The sequence below is a fragment of the Canis lupus genome, chromosome 4, assembly GCF_003254725.2.
Source record: "Canis lupus dingo isolate Sandy chromosome 4, ASM325472v2, whole genome shotgun sequence".
In the NCBI taxonomy this organism is placed as follows: Eukaryota; Metazoa; Chordata; class Mammalia; order Carnivora; family Canidae; genus Canis; species Canis lupus.
In genome coordinates this window covers 48,096,364-48,117,692 of record NC_064246.1, presented here as the reverse complement: position 1 = coordinate 48,117,692, position 21,329 = coordinate 48,096,364, and the positions used below count along the sequence as shown (strand labels likewise).

The following is a 21,329-nucleotide window of genomic DNA, read 5'->3' as shown; positions in this document are numbered from 1 at the left end:
TGCTGATTTTTTAGGCAGCAGGTCTGCAGTCGAAAAATGGCCAATTCAACTCACTAATATGGCACAGGCCCTATAGGGCCACTCTGTGCCAGAATAAAGGGTCAGGGTTAGCACCAGTGCCACAAAAGGGTAGTGATGGATGGTGATTGGAAAGACATTTAGTTATGTGTCTGAAAGATTATTGCATTTCGTTCCTATTTTATGCATTAAAGATAGATAGATGATCTTCAATCTGCATAACCCTATCCCCATGGCTAAGGACCAGCACCATGGATGGTTGATAATGAGTTAGTGGGTCAGAGGTTGTGGGTTGGGTGCTGGAGGCTAGAGATACTCAGTGAGAAATAGGTATCATCTAGATAGAATATTTTTTATCACAATACAGAGAAATTCAAACACAATTTCCTTCCCTTATGAACTGCTATTCCCTTCTGTATAAAATGCTTTCAACTCTTCCAAACTACTTGGATTTTTATCCTCAATTTCCTAACTTTTGAAGTATGTGCCCATTGCTAATTTTTCCCCAGTGATAAACATTAGCAAGTGGGAAGTTATTCTAGGGTTATTATACAATATTTATAGACCACTTTTTATTTGTGAAGTGTTTGAAGGTCTCTTAAATATGAACTGTTTCCAAATAACCTTGGGCTCATTTTTCATCTTGATCCAAATCCCATGGAAGCAAACCAATCATGAAGCGCTCTAAAAAGTCATTGGGAGCCCCAGGCTCAGGACCCAGCTGTGGAGCATGAACTATTAGGTTCTGTGCTGCTGGAAGCTTTGAGTAACTGAGCCACAGGGACTGATGTTCATTTAGGAATCAAAGTTGGTGCTTTGTTTCTGGAAGCCTTTGCCTGAGCTGAGGAAGGTGGACTAAATCCCTCACAGGAGTTCAAATTGTATAGACTTTACTTTTTACACAATTGCTTTTGAGATCATTCCAACAAAGGGATGTCTTTTCTGTTTAGAGAACAGAGAACAGGAACAACAAACCAATGAAAAACAAACTTCAGGGTATTCCAGTCTGCAGGATGACTCTGATTCCTAAGTTTGTCTTCATTAATGTTCTATTCCACTTTCATCGGTTCATGTTTTCTCTTGGTGGTGAGCTTTTCCCCACTCCCATCCATTCTCAAATACCATACCTCATTATTTCTTACTTTGATCTGCCTTCTCCTGATTTACAGCTTGCTCGTGTTAATTTCCATCTCTCATCAAAGTATGTTTGTCCTGACTCTCTCCAGAGTTAGCATTTGACATAATAATAGTCATAATGCTCGTTAAGTACATTTCTAAGTGCTTTACTTTTGTAAAATCGACTTATGCTCAAAATAACCCTTTGGGGTATTTACTTCTTGTGTTCATTTTTACACATGGAGGAGGAATGGGAGACATGATGATGCTAAGCATGTTGTTTAGGCCTTGCAGCGGGCAGTTGGTAGTCAGGATTCATGCCCGTGTGATCTGACCAAGAGCCCATACTGTTCACCTTTGGTTTTCATCGGCTTTTATAGTGGGAAGACTGTCGACTTTAGGTAAGATAGACCTGGATTCAAGACAGATCCTGATATCTATACTGGCTGTTTTGCCTTGGGAAAATGAGGTAACTTCTCTGGGCTTTTGTTTCCTCAGCAGCTAAGTATCTGTTTGTGTGCAAAAACCAGATAACCCTCCTAAGCTTTCATGGTCATGGTAGGTGCTTGAGAATGTTAAAGTGTAGCTAACTCCTCTCCCTCAGTGTTGTCCCCTCAGCTATGTAATTTGAGATGATGCTGGTTGATTTCTGTATGTTGCTGCGGAAAGTGGTTCAATATGTTTCCTCTCTCTGAGATAACCTCAGACATCCAGACTTTTCAGACTGGCAGATTTTTCACCCCTTCAGTCCACTTAGGCAGACATCTCTGAAGTTGTACCAAGTTACATGTTCTTAGGTGTATTTTTTTTTTTAAGATTTTATTTATTTAAACCTGAGACACACACACACACACACAGAGAGAGAGAGAGAGAGAGAGAGAGAGAGAGAGAAAGAGGCAGAGACAGGCAGAGACATAGGCAGAGGGAGAAGCCCCCGTGCGAGGGGCCCAATGCAGTACTTGATCCCAGGACCCTGAGACCAGGACCCTGAAACCACGACCTGAGCCAAAGCAGATGCTCAACCACTGAGCCACGCAGGCACCCCAGATGTATTGGTTTTTGACCTGAAATTTTAATATTTCACTTTATATGTGCCCTTTGATATGATCTTCAGAAAATGTTTTGAATGAAGAAATGAAGTGGAGCAGCAACCACCTGCTTGTGGGTTTCTCTGATATCAGGAAGAGCGGGTGGGCTGGTCTGATGCTCCAAGAATGGCAATGACCCATGGCAAATGCTTTGGCAGCAGTCAGCATATTCCCTGGCCATGGGGCCAGCTGTTTCTAACTGTACATTGTGTGGTGGAAGTTTGCTGTCCAGGCTGGACCCTTCTCTGGGAACCACACGGGCTATTAATTTTACAATGGCAAATATAACTGCAGATGTCTGTGTGCGAGACTGGGTTGCAGAATAAACCTGGTGAGTTATCCACTTTCTGGGGACAAAATAGAAAGTTTTCTCTTTTCTGTGACTTATTTCAACAGCGAGTAGAATGCATAGGCTCTTGCCTATATATACATATATGCTTCATTATTTGTAATTGCTTCATAGTATCCCATTATATGGAAATCAGCTATTTTCTATTATTATTGCCATATTGTTTTTAACTCCAAACATGTACATCAAACTTGCTCACTCACCTGAGCCTTGGATTTAAGTGAATTTTAATTGATTACAAAAAGTCTGCTTTTAAGGGAAAAAAAATTTAGATACAGAAATTTGGAACTTCATTGAAGCAAATCTGTATCTTTTCTTTATTTTGAAGGTGATGATGACATTTTTTGGATTTATATTCTGGCTTATTTACTTAAGAAAAACAGCTTTCTTATCATAGTCATATCAACATACCAGGTGAAAGTTAAAATATTAAAGGTGTTCTGAGTATGGAGAAATTGTAATTTTTTTAAAGATTTTATTTTTATTCATTTATTTAAGAGAGAGCTGTAGAGAGAGAGAGAGAGAGAGAGAGAGAGAGCACGAGCAGGGGGGAGAGTAAAGAGTGAGAGAAGCAGACTCCCCATTGAGCAGGGATTCTGATTTGGGGTTCAATCCGAGGATCATGACTTGAGCCAAAGGCAGATGCTTGACTGACTGAACCACCCAGGCGCCCCTTGTTGGAGTGATTTTTAATAAAGTGGTGCCCTCATGAATTATGGCCACCAGTAATAGTAGATGTAATGCCTACCCTGCTTTCTCCCCACATTTGGAAGTGGGCCTTTGACTTCCTCAATCACTGTAGGTTTAAAATTTTATTTTATTGTGGTAAGAGCACTTAGCATGAGATCTACCTTCTTAATAAAGTTTTAAGTGTACAATACATTATTTTAATGTTGCACAATGGTTGTACAGCAGATCTCTAGAATTTTTCGGTTTTGCATAATTGACACTTTATTCCGATTGCTTAGCAGTTTCCATTCCCGCTGCACCCTCTCGTTCCCAGTCCCTGGCACCCACCATTTTACTCTGCTTCTAGGAGCTTAACTATTTTAGATATCTCCTATAAGTGGAGTCATGCAGTATTTGTCCTGTGGCTGGCTTCTTTTACTTAGCATAATGTTTTCAAGGTTCATCTGTTTCATATTGCAGTATTTCCTTCCTATTTATTTATTTTTTACTCTTGTTCTTATTTTATTTTATTTTTTTTTTCAAGGAGATAGGCTGCTGAAGGGCTGAAAGGAGAAAGGAGAGGGAGGGAAGGATCCTTCTGAAGGGCAGAAAAAGATATCCTTCACCCTTTCAGGCAAGAGAGGCCTGGCAAGTTCCTCCTGGGACCTCAGATCTTCACTAGGAGTAACCGTGGCTGTAGGTCACAGTTTCCCAAGGAGTACTAGAGTCAGTCCATAATTCCCGGAGAATATGGAAAAAGCCCCGGTCTGGCAAAGGCTTCTTGTTTAGGGTCCACCAAATTGATGTGAGTGGGTCCACATTGGTGTACAGGCCACTAAGTATAGTGTCTCTCCTGATCAGAAAAGTGGCCACTTGGTTGGAAGCGTGGGCAGTGGAAGAATTCACCCAAGACAGAACAAAAGAAATATGTTTATTGAATACACAACAAGGAAGCCACTGGCAGGACAGCAAAGGAGAGACCATCTGCCCCTTCTTTTTTAAAGCTAAATACTATTCCCTTGCAGGTATAAACCACATCTTCTTTGTCCATTGACGGAGCTTAGGATGTTCCCGTATCTTGCCTATTGTGAGTAGTGCTTCATTGAATATGGGAATGCAAATATCTCTTCCTCATTTCATTTTTTTTAAGATTTTGTTTATTTATTCATGAGACACACACACACGTGGAGAGAGAGAGAGAGAGAGAGATAGGCAGGCTCCACACAGGGAGCCCGATGTGGGACTCAATCCCGGGACTCCAGGATCATGCCCTGGGCCAAAGGCAGGTGCTAAACCACTGAGCCACCCAGGGATCCCCCCCCCCCATTTCATTCTTATGGATAAATCCATTAATTTTTTTGAGGACTCTCCAGACTGTTTTCCATAGTTACCGCACCATTTTACCCTCCAGCAACAGCGTTCTAATTTCTCCACATCCTTGTCAACACTTATTTGTGTTAGTCTGATGCTCACCCTAACAGATGGGAGGCAATTTCATTATGGTTTTGCATTTCTTTGTTTATTAGTGAAATCGAGCATCTTTTCATAATACCTGTTGGCTATTTGTATGTCTTTGGAGAAATAACTATAAAAGTCTCTAGCCCATTTTTAAGTTGGGTTATTAGTTTTTTTTTGCTATTGAGTTGTATGAGCTCCATATATATGTTGGAAATGAAATCCCTTCTGGTATGTGGTTTATAAATATGTTCTCCCATCCTACAGTTTACCATTTCACTCTGTTGTTTCTTTTTCCCCACTCTAGTTTTTGGTGTTGTTATTTTTTGTTTCTTTGCTTGTTTGTTTTAGTGCAACCTAAAGGAGATACAACATGCTCAGCAAATTTTAACTGGTAATTTTCACATTTTTATTCAATAATAGCTGATGTTTATAATGATGTTTAGAAATTCTAAAGATGCTGGTATTATTGTTGAAGAAAGATGAAATTCATGCTAGTTTTTTCCTATATATATTTTCTATATATTTCCTTTATTGTTACCTATATTTTATTCTCATTTTTTCTTACGCATTTACTGCTGTGCTAGGTGCTTTATATGCATCATGTCACTGAATTCTCACATCATATGAGGTAAGTATTCTATTTGACAGATGAGAAAAGCTGAGGGAGACTAACTCACCAAAGATCATATAGCAGGTGGCAGAGATGGAGTTGAGGTCTACTTGTATCCAAAGGCCTATTATTTCTGTTCTGCCACCCTATTTCTAAATCTTTGAAAACTGTGGGTCTGAATGTCATATACATAAATGCAATCATATATGTGCACACTTACCCACAGTGTTAACTAGAATAGTACTTAGCCATTCCAGGTAGCTTTTTATTGTAGACAGGTGGAGGGAGGGTTTAGGTCCCCACAGTATAACATTATACTCATCTTTTCACTTTGAAAATCTTTGGCAAGCACTGCCAACAGGTAGCCAACTTGATTTAAAAGAATTTTATCTCATCTCAGATTTGCCTTTTTGGGGATGCAAGTGACAAAATGAGGCAGAAGAGTGAGTTGATGGAATGGTCGTTATATAATATTCACAATGTGCTGCACTAAGCAAAGAGCTTTATAGATTAATATGTGGTAGAAGCCCATCTGTATCATATCAAAGCCCACTTTTCTTGAGGAAAACCCATTGCATGTGGTTCTCATGAGACTGAAATCCTCCCTGCCTGTCAAGAAGTGGTCATTTGATCAGTACTTAGGCAGAGTACCCTATTTCCCTGGCCAAAAGGATTGGATCAGAAATGGGCATATGACCAAGTCTGTGTTAATCTAACCTCTTCATGGGACTTTTGCTGTGACTATCAAAAGTTTTCCCTTTTTTCCCAGGAAAAATAGTTGTGAGGGTAAGGTTAGTGGCCATCTTAGCCACCATGTGTAGGCTATAACGTAGTCAAAGAATGAAGCTGAGAAAAAGCAGAGCCAAAAGTTTGAGAGAAATATTTGAATTACTAGGACATCAGTTGAACCCTTTGATTGAGCTGTGCTTAAAGCCAGCCTGATTGCCTTGAACTTTACAATGACATGTGGCTCCTTGGAGCAATGGCATATTCACGGCTGGAATTATGAGGTCTATATAGGTGCTGGCAAATAAGGAAGTGATAAAAAGAGGCATGTCAAAAGGACAAAGGAAGGAACCAATGTGAGGACTCTCCCAATAGCCACATCTGGGACAATTTTAGCATGATAATAATAATATAATAGAATATTTGGTATATAATAAGTAAATATGTGAGTTCATACTGATTTAAATAAATCATGGGATAAACAAATAAATCCTTGAGATGGAACAGCTCTTCCCGAATAGTAGAATTCCAGTTAATAAATATAAGATGCATGGTAGAAACAGAAGCTTATCATTTGCCAAACACTATAATAAAAATTGTTGTGAGCAATAATCATTGACGGATGCTAAAATGAGGGAATGAAAGCATGATGAGAAACAGTGTATTTTCACAGTCCCAAGGTATTACCTTACAAAATACTTACTTACAAAGGAAAAACTACTAACTCTACAGTGGAGAGACCTTGTAGACACTGTCTTGACCAAGTGATCAAAGTTAATATCACAGCAATGAGACAATGACCTGTGGCTCCTGATAGGATGCCCTAAGAAGGACACAATGTCACTTCTGTGATATTCTTATAAAAAAATGTATAACCTAAATATAAATCATGAGAAAATAATAAGACAAACTGAACTTGAGGGACTTGTTTAAAATAACCGGCTAGGGGGATCCCTGGGTGGCTCAGTGGTTTTGCGCCTGCCTTTGGCCCAGGGCGCGATCCTGGAGTCCCGGGATCGGGTCCCGCGTCGGGCTCCGGGCATGGAGCCTACTTCTCTCTCTGCCTGTGTCTCTGCCTCTCTCTCTCTATGTCTATCATAAATAAATAAAAATAAATCTTAAAAATAAATAAATAAAATAACCGGCTAGTGTTCAAACTTGTCAAAGTCAAGAAGGATAAAGAAAGACTGAGGAACTTACCCAGATTGATGGAGACCAAAGAGATATGAATCCTCAAAGCAACATGGGATCCTGGATCAGAAAAAGACAATTGTCAAAATTTGAATCAGGTTTGTAGACTAAGGTATTTTATCAATACTCATTTCCTGGTTTTACGAGTTTATGGCGGGGCGCTTGGGGGACTCAGTCTGTTAAGCTTCTGCCTTCAGCTCAGGTCATGATCTCCAGGTCTTGGAATGGAGCTTGCTCAGAGGGGTATCTGCTTCTCTCTCTCCCTCTGCTCCTCCCACTACTTGTGTGCTCTCTTTCTCTCTCTCTCTCTCTCTCAAATAAATAACTAAAATCTTTAAAAAATAGTTATGGCAGTTAACTTGTTTATATTTGGGGAAGCTGGGTGAAGGGTATATGGAAGCTGCGTAATACTTTTGTAATTCTTTTGGAAATCTAAAATTACTCTAAATAAAAGTTATTTCCCCTCATCTGAAACCAAAAATGCCAGAATTTCATAGAATATACTTATTTGGGGGCAGCCCGGGTGGCTCAGTGGTTTAGTGCCGCCTTCAGCCTAGGGTGTGATCCTGGAGACCCGGGATTGAGTCCCACATCGGACTCCCTACATGGAGCCTGTTTCTCCCTCTGCCTGTGTCTCTGCCTCTCTCTCTCTCTCTCTGATAAATAAATAAATAAAATCTTTAAAAATATATATATATACTTATTTGGTTGCATTTTTCACAGTAGCCTCATAAAGCTTTAGGTAGTTTAAATAATTTTCCCAAGATGACATAATAAATGACAGACCAAGGATTTGAATCTACATCTGCTTTGTTTTAAAATTTTATGCATATTATAAAAATAACCAACTGGATAAGCAGTCTAACTTATTTTAAAATTTACTGTATTTTCAAAAACTCTATCTTGTTCCCGAGAAGACTTGAGACAGAATTCTTGAAATTTGAGTACAGGTTAGCAGAAATATTGGCAAAATATTAGAAAATGTTTTGGTTTGTGTTTTATAAGCTTACAGTAAAACTCTGTAATTATGTGGTACAGGAGGGCATACCAATTAGCCTCAATATGGACTTCCTCTGAAAATAATTAACATTTGACAGACAGTATGATCTAATAAACCAGATGACTGAGGCATTTTTCCAATGGGATACATACTTGGTTTAAACCTTTGATGAACTGTTTTTTTATATGAGAGTAGTTTAAATTTAAGAAAAAGCAAACAGTAGGGCATGTTAAAATAGCTATTAACTAAACACCCTGAAAGGGTATAAAATGCCTCCAGCTGCCAAAAAACAATTAGGCTGCAAATATGCCTTTGGTTACCTAACTACACATTCCCTAAACATTTAGTTCTAATTAATTTTCTTCATTACACAACAATGCCTCTCCTAATTACACTAGAGAAATTCTATAAACCTACTAGCTATTCGAAGTCTTTATTGCACAAATTATTCTGGTAGGCCCCTATCAGAAGCAAATCCTCACTCTGTAATTTATACATACCTCATCTCAGCGGACATGGGCTACTTAGTAAACCCTTGACAGCCAGGCAAACTAATCCTGTATGTGACCATTTTCCAAATTAGTAATTTTAGCGTGATGGAACATCAAGCTGAATAATTTAAAACATACCAAGGTAAAGGTGAAAAGTACAAACACAAGAACGTGTAGCATCTGAATTCATACACATGTTGCCAAAGCTTGTGATCCCTGGATCAGCAAGAGAGTCTGACTCAGAGGAACAAAACGCCTGCACTTTCAGTGAACTTGGAAGTACCAAGGGTAGGCAGTGGCAGTCTTCAGGCCCCAGAAACAATGCAGAGAGTACAATGCGTCTAAAGGACTGAATGAGTCATAGAATCATAGGCTTTTAGGGGTAGACAAAAACCCCAAACCCATCACTCACTAAATGAGGGAATCAAGGCCTGTTGAAGTGATGTGGGCTGGTACCAGGCTCTCCAAGGTCCTGACAGAGCTGACTACACAACACAGTGTCACTCTAGACAGGGTTAGTACATGGAGCCTATTAGCTGTTTGAAAGCTGGGGCAAAACAGAGTTTCGTTCCTAGAAAGCTATTTTTGGCTTCCTTTCCCAGCCCCATAAAAATTGGTGAGCTTGGGCAGCCCTGGTGGCTCAGCGGTTTAGCGCTGTCTTCAGCCCAGGGCGGGATCCTGGAGACGTGGGATCAAGTCCCACGTCGGGCTCCCTGCATGGAGCCTGCTTCTCCCTCTGCCTGTGTCTCTGCCTCTCTCTCTCTCTCTTCTCTCTCATGAATAAATAAATAAAAACTTTAAAAAAATTGGTGAGCTTAATTATCAGGGTTTTGGAGGATGGTATGTAAGCCAATCAGTACAAATGAATCCTCAGTATTCAAAACTCAAAGCCAACGGATGGTGTTTTAGCAGCTTCACTTTCTATGCCTGGAGTGTGCTGATTAGCCAACCATTTCAGCCCAGGCCTAGGGACCTGTTTCTGACTTTTTTTTTGTGTACATATGAATTTTCTCTCATGACATTAGATCAAAAGTAACCTAGAGGTTTGCTGCTCAAAAGCATGGTCTGTGAACCAGGAGCATCAACATCACTTGGGAGATTATTAGTTCCCAAACCTCCTGAAACAGAATTTGCATTTTAACAAGATCCCCAGATAATTCATATGCTCACTGAAGTTTGAGCAGCACAGGTCTAGAGCAGTAATCCTCAAATTTTAGCATGCTTCCACTCATTGGGAGGGCATCCCATCCTCAGAGTTTCTGATTCAGTAGGTCCAGGCTGAGGCCTAAAATTGGCATTTCTAACAAGAGCATTAGGAGACTTTTGAGACAAAAGTTTGGATTCTGGCATAGATTCTCTGCTTTGTCAGATCTTTGGGGGTTTTGGAAATTCAGTTTCTGGAGTTTTTGGTAGCCAAGGGCTTTCTACTGTTCACGAAGTGTGGATTTGTGCAGTCTTTTTGGTGATTCTGGGAATCCTATACATTTGAAGATAGCAATAAGTTGGTGGTTTTAAAAGTAGGTTGTTAACAATGCAGATTCCCGATCCCCACCCCACCCCCAAATTAGTGGGTCCTGGATGAGGTCCAGAAATATGCATTTTTAATAAACATCCACATGATTCTGAGACAGGCTGTCCAACAACACACTTTGAGAAACATTGATTTAAATGCTGAACATCTTAGGGAAAAAGCAGGATTTGTGCCCTCTCAGCAGCAAGATTTCAACATTCTCCCAGTGCGGGCAACAAGCGCTTCTCATAATTTAGCAATTGAAGCAGTTCCAAGAAATCAGTCCACTGAGCCTTTCCCTCACAGAAGCCCCAGTAGAACTTGCTCACTCCTCCTTTCTTAATTATATCTGGCCAGCAGTGAGCACTGCAGCCGCCGTGTTCTTTAATCTACTTATCCATCTTACAACTGCAATTAATCAAGTGCAGCCATCCATCTGGTTAATATAAGGACAAGCTGTTAATTTGTGAATGAAGATAAAGGTCTAAAGACAACAAACAAACTAGCAAGGAGCTCTGGAAGGTAACATTTACCCCAATCCTTGCAACGCAGAGGGAAGAAACAGGGCAATTCATTTGTTATAATAAAAGGAAATGCTTTTTGGTGGAAGGAAGTGAATATAGAATTTAGGTACCTCTGGGTACCCATGTGGCTTGCCCCCAGGTCATCTCTGAACTTAGGCTCTTTAGCTGTAATATAGGAAAATAATAGGGCTGAATCTTCATCTCAGGGAAGTGCAGAGACTCCACTGAGATCAAGTGAGACAAAACACTTTGTAAAATGTGGCAGAAATATTTTCAGTCGTTTCTGTGTATTTCTTTTACTTATTTAATAGATATACGTAGGGGACTCTTTACATGCACATCTGACACTGGGTTTTTTAGCAAGGAGAATGCACACATTGACCACATGATAGCTTTACTATTTTATAGTCCAAGTTTTTTTGCTTTGTTTTGTTTTGTTTTTTGATCTCTAAATTCTCCCCATCCTTTCCAATCCTAGTCTTAAACGTAAGTCCCCATTTCAGGGTGTTATGGACTGAATGAGTCCCCTTCAAATTCACTTGTTGAAACCCTTATGCCCCCTGTGATGGATTTGGAGGTAGGGCCTTTGAGAGGCAATTAGATTAAGATCATGTCCTGAGGTTGGGACCCTAGTAATGGGATTACTGCCTTTATGAAAAAAGGAAGAGAGCACCTAGGAAAGGTCAGGTGAGTACACAGGGAGAAGGCATCTTTCTTCAAACCTGAAAGAGCATTCTCACCAAGAACTGACTCTGCCAGTACCTTGGTATTTGACATCACACCCTCCAGAACTGGGAGGAATAAATATTTGTTGTTTAAGCACCCCCAACCCCACATCCTCTTCAGTTTATGGTTATTTGGTTATAGCAGCCTGTGCTGACTCAGATGGGGCAGGCTCCCTACCACAGTGTCTGATTCAGTAGGTCTGGGAGAGGCCTGAAAATTTGCATTTTTGACAAGATCACATGCTTTGTAATTTTTACATTTTATTTCTTTATTTTTAAAGTTTTATGTATTTCTGGGATGCCTGGGTGGCTCAGTGGTTGAGCATCTGCCTTTGGCTCAGGGAGTGATCCTGGGGTCCTGGATAGAGTCCCACATCGGGCTTCCTGCATGGAGCCTGCTTCTCCCTCTGCCTGTCTCTGCCTCTCTCTTTCTCTATGTGTCTCTCATGAATAAATAAGTAAAATCTTTAAAAAAAATTAAAAAAGATTTTTTGTATTTTTTTGAGAGAATGAGCAAGAGAGAGAGACCGCGCGAGCATCCACACTAGCAGGGGGGAGGGGGGAAGGGGGGGGAGCAGACTCCTCCCCTCAGCAGGGAGCCCAATGCTGGCTAGATGTGGAGCTCCATCCCAGGGCCCTGGGATCATGACTGGAGCAGAAGGAAGACACTTAGCCTTATAACCTTAACCAACTGAACCACCCAGGTGCTGCAGATCACTTTCTTTTTTAATTCTGCTGGTTGTGGACAGCATTTTGAGGACCACTGCATTAAAACAAAATTTCCCCTGATTACAAAATGTAAGCTTTCTTTACTTTAAAAAGTTTATGTTCTCTGCCTCATATTCCTACTCCTGGTCTCCAATTTAAAAGGAAACATACCCCAGACTTAGAGCTAAATGAGGTGTAGAGAAAATTTACACCTAATGACCTTGAATGCACTTTTGTCAACAACCCTATGCTAAGCACAGTCTCTTTCCATGTCATTAAGAAATATTTTGAGAGCCTTTCAACTACTCCAGGAGTTTATGATCAAGCTGGGGAGACCAAATCTACCCTGCAAAAACACTCTGCGAATAATTACTGAGCAAAATAAACTATAAATGCAAAACAGCATTGCCTAAAGTCCCCAGGTGAGAGCACTGTCACATTCCTAAAAGGAGAAATCGAGATTTAAATCCCAAATGCTCAGAGAGTCTACTTTATCACTTCAACTTGTTTACAGCTAGCTAGAGGCAAACCTCTTGACTTCAGTTCAATTACAGATGGGATAAAACTTTGAGGCGCTTCCATTGGCCTAACGGTCTGCCCCGTGTTGTTAGATAAAGTCTGAAAGCACTGTTTCTCAGAGTGTGATCTGTGGGCCACCTGCAGCACAACTGCCTTAGAAACCTATTCAATGTACACGTTAAAAATGCCCTACCAAAAAAATCCTTGGAGGCCAGTTCGTGGAAACTTGTCATTTACCTAAGTAAATCTTATGTTTAGTTTGAAGGGACATCCTCCAGGAACTTCTCCCCAACCCCACCCAGTGTATTTGACTTCAGGATTACCACTTTGTTCTCCAGATGATGCTATGTGGCAGGCATTAGTAAACCTGCAGCTGTAGGATGTTTAGTTGTCAGTTTGAGCCTTAATTTCTGGGTAGATTCAGGTAGGATAGGAGCCTTCTCATTGCACCTGCAAGAAGCACAGAGCTCTGTGATGGACAAATAGGAAGTGACACTCTGCTACATAGATAAGAAATCCAAAGAGAGAGAAAAAAAAAATGATCACGGGGTCTGAGAATAGTTGGAAGAGCCACATTGCTGTTGGGTGGGTCCCAGGAAGTATGACAGATTAGGATGAGATGGTAGTGTAAACCCTGCCAGGTGTTGTTTGTTTGTTGTGATACAAGTGCCTGATTTAAGTCTTGATTGCCCAGGCATCCATTTCAAAGAGGCATCCACTTAGAGGTGGCTATTTCCATAAACACATGCCAGCAAGTGATTAGACAAAGAGCCAGGCCACCTCCTGGCACTGAGGTTCCTTGGTTTTACAGATCTTGGTCAATTTTGGTAACTCTCTTTTCCTTTCCCTGCACTTTAAACTCCTCCTGTTAGGTTTAAAATTTTCCAATAAAGAGAGGGCCCGTGAAAGCGTAGGCCCCCACCACCTTCAACCGCAATATAAACAGAACGTTTGACATTCTTGTGCTCCCTCTCTCTCCCTCGCTACCTTTCACTCCTCCCGGAGACCTCGCTGTGTGGCCCCAGGTGTGCTGTGTAGCTTCCAGGACTTGTAAATAATAAACCCCTATTTTTTCAAAGCTTCCGGATGGTTGTTGCTGAAGGGCGTCTTGCTATCATAAGAACCACAAGGGTCAGTCCAGTGGCAACATTGGTTTGGAAAAGCGTCTGTGGGAAGCTCACTGGAGCCCAGGTGAGTGCCCCCAGGCATTTCTAGCATTACTATTGATAGACTGAGACCAGCACAAAAGAGAGGTAGACTTATTTTTGTTTGTTTTCTTAAAGAGTCCTATTTCTAAAAAGAAAATTGCTTTCATTTACCCATGCTGTCTCCAAAGGGTAGATGACAGGAATATGAGGGCAGTAAATTTAGTCCTGTGATCTACTTACGAGCTTCAGGCTGAAGCAGAGTCTTTCTGTTTGAAGGCCATTGAGCCATTTCTTGTGTGTGTGTGTGTGTGTGTGTGTGTGTGTGTGTAGCGATTTCTAATTACGAGTGACTACATCTCCATTGCAGACACCTGTAAAAGCAATAATAAATGCAAAGAAATCTAATCCTACCAAATTAATCTGACGATTACTGAGTATATTAGCGGTGTGGGATTTCGGCATTTTAGATAAATGGAAGCACACTATGCATTTGCTACCTGTCATCTTCACCTATACAAATACTGTCACCGTTTTTTTTTCCCTTTAAAATATATTCTATGCTACATAGTTCTCCGTTGTATTGAGATTATGGTTTATACACATAGTCATCGATTATGGAATGCAGTGTCCTTTGATAGGACAAGATCTCTCTATTTTATACCAGGTGGCTTTTCCTAGCTCTTGCCTAAGGATCTGGGTTAATGTTGTGATTTCCTAGTTGTACCATTTCCCCTCCCTCTAGATCGCTTAAGTTCTCATTTCATCCCTGAGGGCTTTCTGAAAACAACTGCAGGAGTCCCAACTCCTTGTATTTCATTTATTAATTTGTTCATCAAATATTGAGGAAGTGGAGATGGCAGATACAAAGTTATGTTTGTGTCCAGAGCAATATACAAGTAAAAATAAGTATGATACCAAGTAGTGAGAAGAATAACTTGAATAGGTCTAGATTTATCTCTCTTAATTGGAAGGACATCTGTTAGACTGCAGACATTGCTGTCAGCAAAATCAGGGTAGCAGGCTGAGGTCACAGGAGGTCAAGGGGAGGAGATTAAGGACACCCTCTCCTCACTCTGTTATTCATGGTCTTCCTGGTTCCCTCTTTCATGTACCATATAGAGACATGATCCAATTATTAGTTCAATGGTTAACAATTTTTAAATTAGGTGGAGGAGACCAGGCCTCCTTTCTGAGGCAGATCATTTTATTTATAATGGTCCTGCCTTTGGCTTGCTTCCTGCTATTTTTGTGCTTTTTATTCTTTTCTTTTCTTTTCTTTCTTTTTTTCAATGAAGGACTTAGACCGGATGGACAATATTGGGAGTCTAGTTTCTCTTTTACAGTTGAACAGAATGCTATTTATTGTGTAATTCTGGGGTCAAGCAAATCAATAAAGGGGGCCAACAAACGTGTGTCCTTCAGAAGTCACCAGCTCACTGAACGTGTGTTGTGGCAAACGCTGGACTTTTGTATCTTAAGAAAAAGGGATGGATCCCAATACTATCCGACTTCTCCACCAGACTGCAGATGAAGAGAAACCTGTCCAAAAAGTTGTCATGGTTCCTAATTGAACTTTCAGATGTCTGTTCATAGATGAGCTTCTAATTAACCAAAATCTAGCTCTCATGAGGTCACTAAAAACCTGACACTTTTTCAGAAGTAAATTTTAGAGTGACCTTCTGGTCATGTTAGAGAGCATTGAAGCATAAAAGCATTTTGCTTTCCAATGGAAGTTCTTTTCTGTTAGTGTCAAAGACAAAATCTCCGTGATCCCTTCTGTGTTTCTAAGCATCACAACTAAACAACTTAAAGAAATTTCCCATCATTTTTCTATAATTTAAACCTAAGCAGGCTTGAAGGGAGCAATAATGATATCTGGGATGGCTTCGTGTAGACCTCAATGGCTTTTGCATATTTTCATTATGCATTTATTTGGTAATCAGAGGAAGTTATTTTGCTTCTTATATATCCAATTCCTCAAACAGAATAAAGTCAAAATAAAGTGACCCATCAAGTGTTATAAAATATCCACATTAGAGGAAAATACCCTTTTAGATTTATTTTTATCAGAAGGGAATTAGGAAGTGCAAGTTCAAAATTTGGTAAGTCTGACTATTTAGAATGTATTTCCTTAGTGTGTGATGCTTAAATTTTTGTGGGTTAAAAAGAAAAAGGTGATATATTAGTTCACTTGGGCTGCCATAATAAGGTATCACAGACTGGGGTGGCTTAAACAATAGACATTAAATTTCTCATAGTTCTAGAGGCTGGAAATCTCAGATCAAAGTGTTGGCGGGGTGGGTTTCTGGTAAGAGCTCTCCTCCAAGCTGGCAGAAGCACCTCCTTGCTGAGCGCTTCCATGGCCTTTTCTTTGTGCATGTGCAGAGAGAGTGCTCTTGTTTTCCTCTTTTTATAGGGACCAGTCCATTTGGATTAGCATCCTGCTCTGTGACCTTATTAACTTTATTTTTTTTTTTTATTTTTTTAAAAATTCTTTTTTATTTATTTATTTATTTATTTATTTATTTATTTACTTACTTACTTATGATAGTCACAGAGAGAGAGAGAGGCAGAGACACAGGCAGAGGGAGAAGCAGGCTCCATGCACCGGGAGCCCGACGTGGGATTCGATCCTGGGTCTCCAGGATCGCGCCCTGGGCCAAAGGCAGGCGCTAAACCGCTGCGCCACCCAGGGATCCCCTTATTAACTTTAACTATTTTGAGGGCCCTATCATAAAAAAGAGTCACATTATGAGTTAGGGTTTCACCGTATGAGTTTTGAGGGACACAATTCAGTCCATAACACAGATGGATCAGTTCTGAGGGACTTTTGTGTGGGATATTTCTGAAAGAGATTTTCCCAAGTGTGAAAACCCTTGTAGCCTCTATCATTGGAGTGGGTAGGGAGGGGAATGATAATTTGAAATGGGACCTTTGAGTGCTGACAGAACCTCAGACCTGAGCATTTATGGTGACCCAGGACCCATGGTCCCTATCCAGGAGCTTGTTGAAACTTTTCAATCTACCTATGTGAGGGTGCCCAGATTGAAGCCTGGAGAACTTCCACAGGGTAGTACGATACTGTAATCTACCAAAAGCTCTCTCAGCTTTCTTTCTTAAGTAAGAAATATGTTTGTTTATTTATTAAAGGGAAGAATCACTTAAAAATATTTATGTGAGAGAGGGAGAAAGAGAGCGGGAATGAGCAAGCAGAGAGAAGAAGAGAGAGAATCTCAAGCAGACTCTGTACTGAGCATGGAGCCAAATGCAGGGCTCCATCCCTTGACCCTGAGTTCATGACTTGAGCTGAAACTAAGAGTCAAGTGCATTTGACTATTTGCGTCCTCTGATTGTTTATGCAACAGATGACACCAATTTTCAGGTTTTTAGTCTTGTCCTTACCCCACAGTCCCAAGTCTCTAACATGACAAACTGCTGTGCCTTTTGGGTTCTGATGTCAAATGGGTCGTTTCTTGGCTCTCCCTCCGGTCAGCTCAGGTTTCTTCCAGGTCTGCTAGCTGAATTCAGTGACCATCTAGTCTGTTTTCCAAATCCCCAAACTTTATTTTCATTTTCTCTTCTATCCTTTGTCCTTATGAGTTTATGCCTTTTTCTTTTAAAAATGTCATTAGTATTGATATAATGAGGTTTTGGGAGGCAGGGGAGATAATGTGTGTGTTCTATTTGCTGAATTTTACTGAAGCTCTCCTAACACTTTCTTACATGATAAAACACTTTTTTGTGTGGGTGTTTTTACTCCTATATAGATGAAGCATTACTACTGATTATGAAGCCCTCCGAGTTTGTTTTATGGCACCATTTTTATAGTTACAAGTGCTAGAGGGAGACAGAATTCTGTTCAAACAGTGGCTCTGCCAGCTATGAGCTTGTGACCCTGGGAAAGTCACTTCTCTTGTCAAGCCTCAATTTCCTTGCTTATAAAACAAAGATGCAAATAGTACTTGCTTTATATGAGTGTTTTAGGGATTAACCAAGGCAGCAGATTTAATATGTCATCACCATGCCTGCCACATAGTGGGTGCTCAGGAAATGGCTGCCCTTGGCCTTTTGCTCACTGTTTAATCAGTCTAAGCAGTGAAAATGGTCCACAGAGCTACGTTATTTCCAGGAATTGAGCCTATTTCTGAAATTCCAGTTTCTGTAAAAGTTAATCTTTAGATCTCACCTGGATGGGCAACTTTTGACATTTGAAGCAGGGAGACCTAATCCACAGGTGAAGGCCATGGCAGCCCTCATTCATTCATTTATTCATTCATTCAACAAGGAGTGCTCACTGTGTGGAGCATTTTTAAAAAATATTTTATTTATTTATTTGAGAGAGAGAGAGAGGGAGAGCACAAGCAGGGGGAAGGACAGACGGAGAGGAAGAAGCAGACTCCCTGCTGAGTGGGGAGCCCAACGGAAGTCTCCATCCCAAGACCCCAGGATCATGACCTGAGCCAAAGACAGACACTTAACCAACTGAGCCCCCTAAGTGCCCCTGTGTGGAGCATTTTAAGGTACATATTATAGCCTATGAGTGAATCACTAAATACTTCAGAATGCCTCTCATAAGTGACATTGTTTCATATTAAGACTTAATGGAATTAACAAATTACCTTTAATAGTATCTAATATTCAGTACATCTTAAAACTGCTTTAATTATTGTAGTTTTCATTTTCTAAACATTTGCTCTGTGTATTGATTTGGTTTCCAAATGTGGTCTTTTTATTGTTTATTAATTCTTAAATCTGAGTTTTCTTTTAGCTCTATCTTTCCGGCCCCCAAACACTTCCCTTTTCTCTCCCTCCCCTCCATATCTTCACTTGTTGAATAAAGAGGATCATCATTCCAAAGAAAGTCCCATATTATACATCTGGCCAATGCATCCTTGTGGTACAGGTTAACTTATTTCTCTTTCCAGTACTCTGTGTGTTGGAGGAGGTAGGATTAAAGGTAGATTAGTTTCTCCATCAATTTATTTTTGACTTGTTTTGGAGGGATATGTTATAGTGGTGCCATGCAGTATATATCTTATCATTTCATGTGCTACATAATGTTTGGTTGTTTAGTGCTTAGTGATACTAATAGATCAGTAGTGTCAGGTAGTGTGATGTTCTCACTCTCTCAGTGTAAAGTTTCCCATCAACATTTTATTTAATTCTTTTATCTTCTATTATTTATTGACTATTATACATTGAATTGGGTCCTCCCAAAAGATATATTGAAATTCTAACCTCTGGTACCTGTGAATATAATCTTATTTGTGAATAGGATCTTTGCAAATATAATCAAGTTAAGATGAAATCATTAGGGTGAGTGTCCTCAGAAAAAGAGAAAAATTTGATGTAAAGTCAAAGACACACAGGGAAAATGCCACACCTCAAACTGGGGAGACCTCCTTTCAGTTGCCCTCACTCAGGGGAAACAAGGGCTGATATGGCCCCCAGTGATCCAGGTGGTGAGTGAGGACACCCCAGTCTGGATCCTGGGCTGCACGCACAAGGAACCAGCAAGGATGCTTTCTCCTACCATGTTCTCTCCAACATCCTAGGCACATCATTTTATAACCCACTTTCTTAGGTATAAGGAGCTGTGTTTTCAATTCATTTTCGAAGTCCTAGCACTTAATAGAAAAGCCTTTTAAATATTCTGTTATTTTATTTTTAGTTAATAGTTTTGAACTTTATAGTTTTAGATATAGCTAACCAGTCTTTTCCCTAGCTGATCTTCTCCAAAGCATTGCTGTTTCTTACTGACAATAAAAATGGGTTCAGTTAAAAAATAAAACAAAACCAAAAAAACTAGGCAAAGCCTGGGAATGCTTTGCAATCCCCAAGGATCGATGGGGTCACCACCAGAAATGAGAAAGAGGCAAAGTAAGGTTCTACCCAGAGTTGCAAAAGGGAGCATGGCCCTGCTGACACCTTCATTTCAGATCACCAGCCTTCAGACCTGTGAGAGAATACATTCCTATTGTTTTAAGCTACCCAGGCTGTAGCTTCATTACAGCATCCTGAGGAAACTAACACAGTGGGCATTTCCTAGATTTGGTGGTTTCATTGAAGATTGTGAAATGGTAATATTTGAATGCTATCATTTCTCCTGGATTTATTAGCTGGAATTATTTCAGTGGAAAAACTTTCTTTCACTAAGATTATTTCATTGCCTTGGAAAATATTTACTCTAGAAATATATATTATAGTATATGTTGATGTTTTTCCCCTTTTATTCATTCATTCATTCATTCATTCATTCACTCATTCATTTAAGTAAGCTCTATGCCCAGTGTAGAGCTTGAACGCATGACCCTGAGATCAAGAGTTGCATGCTGTAGGGATGCCTTGGGTGGCTATGTCAGTTAAGTGTCTAATTCTTGATTTCTGCTCAGGTCATGATCTCAGGGTTGTGTGTTTGAGCCCCAGGTCAGGCTCTGTATTCAGTGTAGAGTCAGCTTGAGATTCCCTCTCTCTCTCTCTCTCTCTCAATTCCTCTGGTCCAGCTCCCCTTCATTCCTTCTCTCTAAAATAAATAAATAAATAAATCTTTAAAAAAAAAAAAAAAGTCACATTCTCTAGTGACTGAGCCAGCCAGTCACCCTTGTTCTTTCAGTTTTGACTGTCAAATTTCAAAGCTTTTTTTTTTTTTTAAAGATTTTATTTATTTATTCATGAGAGACACAAAGAGAGAGAGAGAGAGAGAGAGAGAGAGAGAGAGGCAGAGACACAGGCAGAGGGAGAAGCAGGCTCCATGCAGGGAGCCTGATGCGGGACTTGATCCCAGATCCCAGGATCACACTCTGAGCTGAAGGGAGGCACTCAACTGCTGAGCCACCCAGGTGTCCCTGTCAAATTTCGAAATAATGAGTTGACAACACTTTGTGCTGTCCAACGAGCTCACTTTGTTCCCATTTTTTCTTTTGAAAATATTATGAAAAAAAAAAAAAAAAAAAAAAAAAAAAAAGAAAATATTATGGACTTATGAAGAGAGCTTATTTAAAAGAGAATGTCATTAATAAATTATTCTGGGCCTCTGGGCTTCTCCCAGTTGTAAATGAGATGTAGGATTGATATCTTGCCCTTGAGTAAAATGTATACTAAGAAAAATGACCTTGTTAGGATGTCTAAGAAAATACCTATTGGTGACCCAGTGGGAGTCTATGTAAGTTCCAGTAGTGTCAAAGTTGGGTTTGGTTCAGATAATTTTCTGAAAACCAGTATAATATCAAGTGTAATTATATTATTATTTATTTTCCAGCTTGTTAAATCTTCTATCTCCTTAGAACTGCCACCATTTTGTCTGGAGAATAACTAATTCAGGTACACTCTCAGAATTTCTTCCTATCTCAAAACCTTGCAAGCTATGAACAGACTCCCTCTTTTTTTGAGACAGATAAACATGAGGATAAGTTGCATAGTAGCAAATGAATGGAGATTTGTGTTGGTTTTTGAAAATAAAAATTTGGGTTTGAGAATTAA

At 40.0% G+C, this 21,329-nt stretch overlaps 1 long non-coding RNA gene across 1 annotated transcript in view; it reads left to right on the top strand.

Moving 5' to 3' along the window:
* Positions 1-5,337: 5,337 nt before the first annotated feature.
* LOC112651726 (uncharacterized) overlaps positions 5,338-21,329 on the top strand; it is a 107,448-nt gene continuing 91,456 nt past the window's right edge. The window contains exons 1-2 of the long non-coding RNA XR_003130983.3: positions 5,338-13,893; positions 21,109-21,170. This is a non-coding gene — a long non-coding RNA (uncharacterized LOC112651726). The remainder of the gene's footprint in view (positions 13,894-21,108; positions 21,171-21,329) is intronic.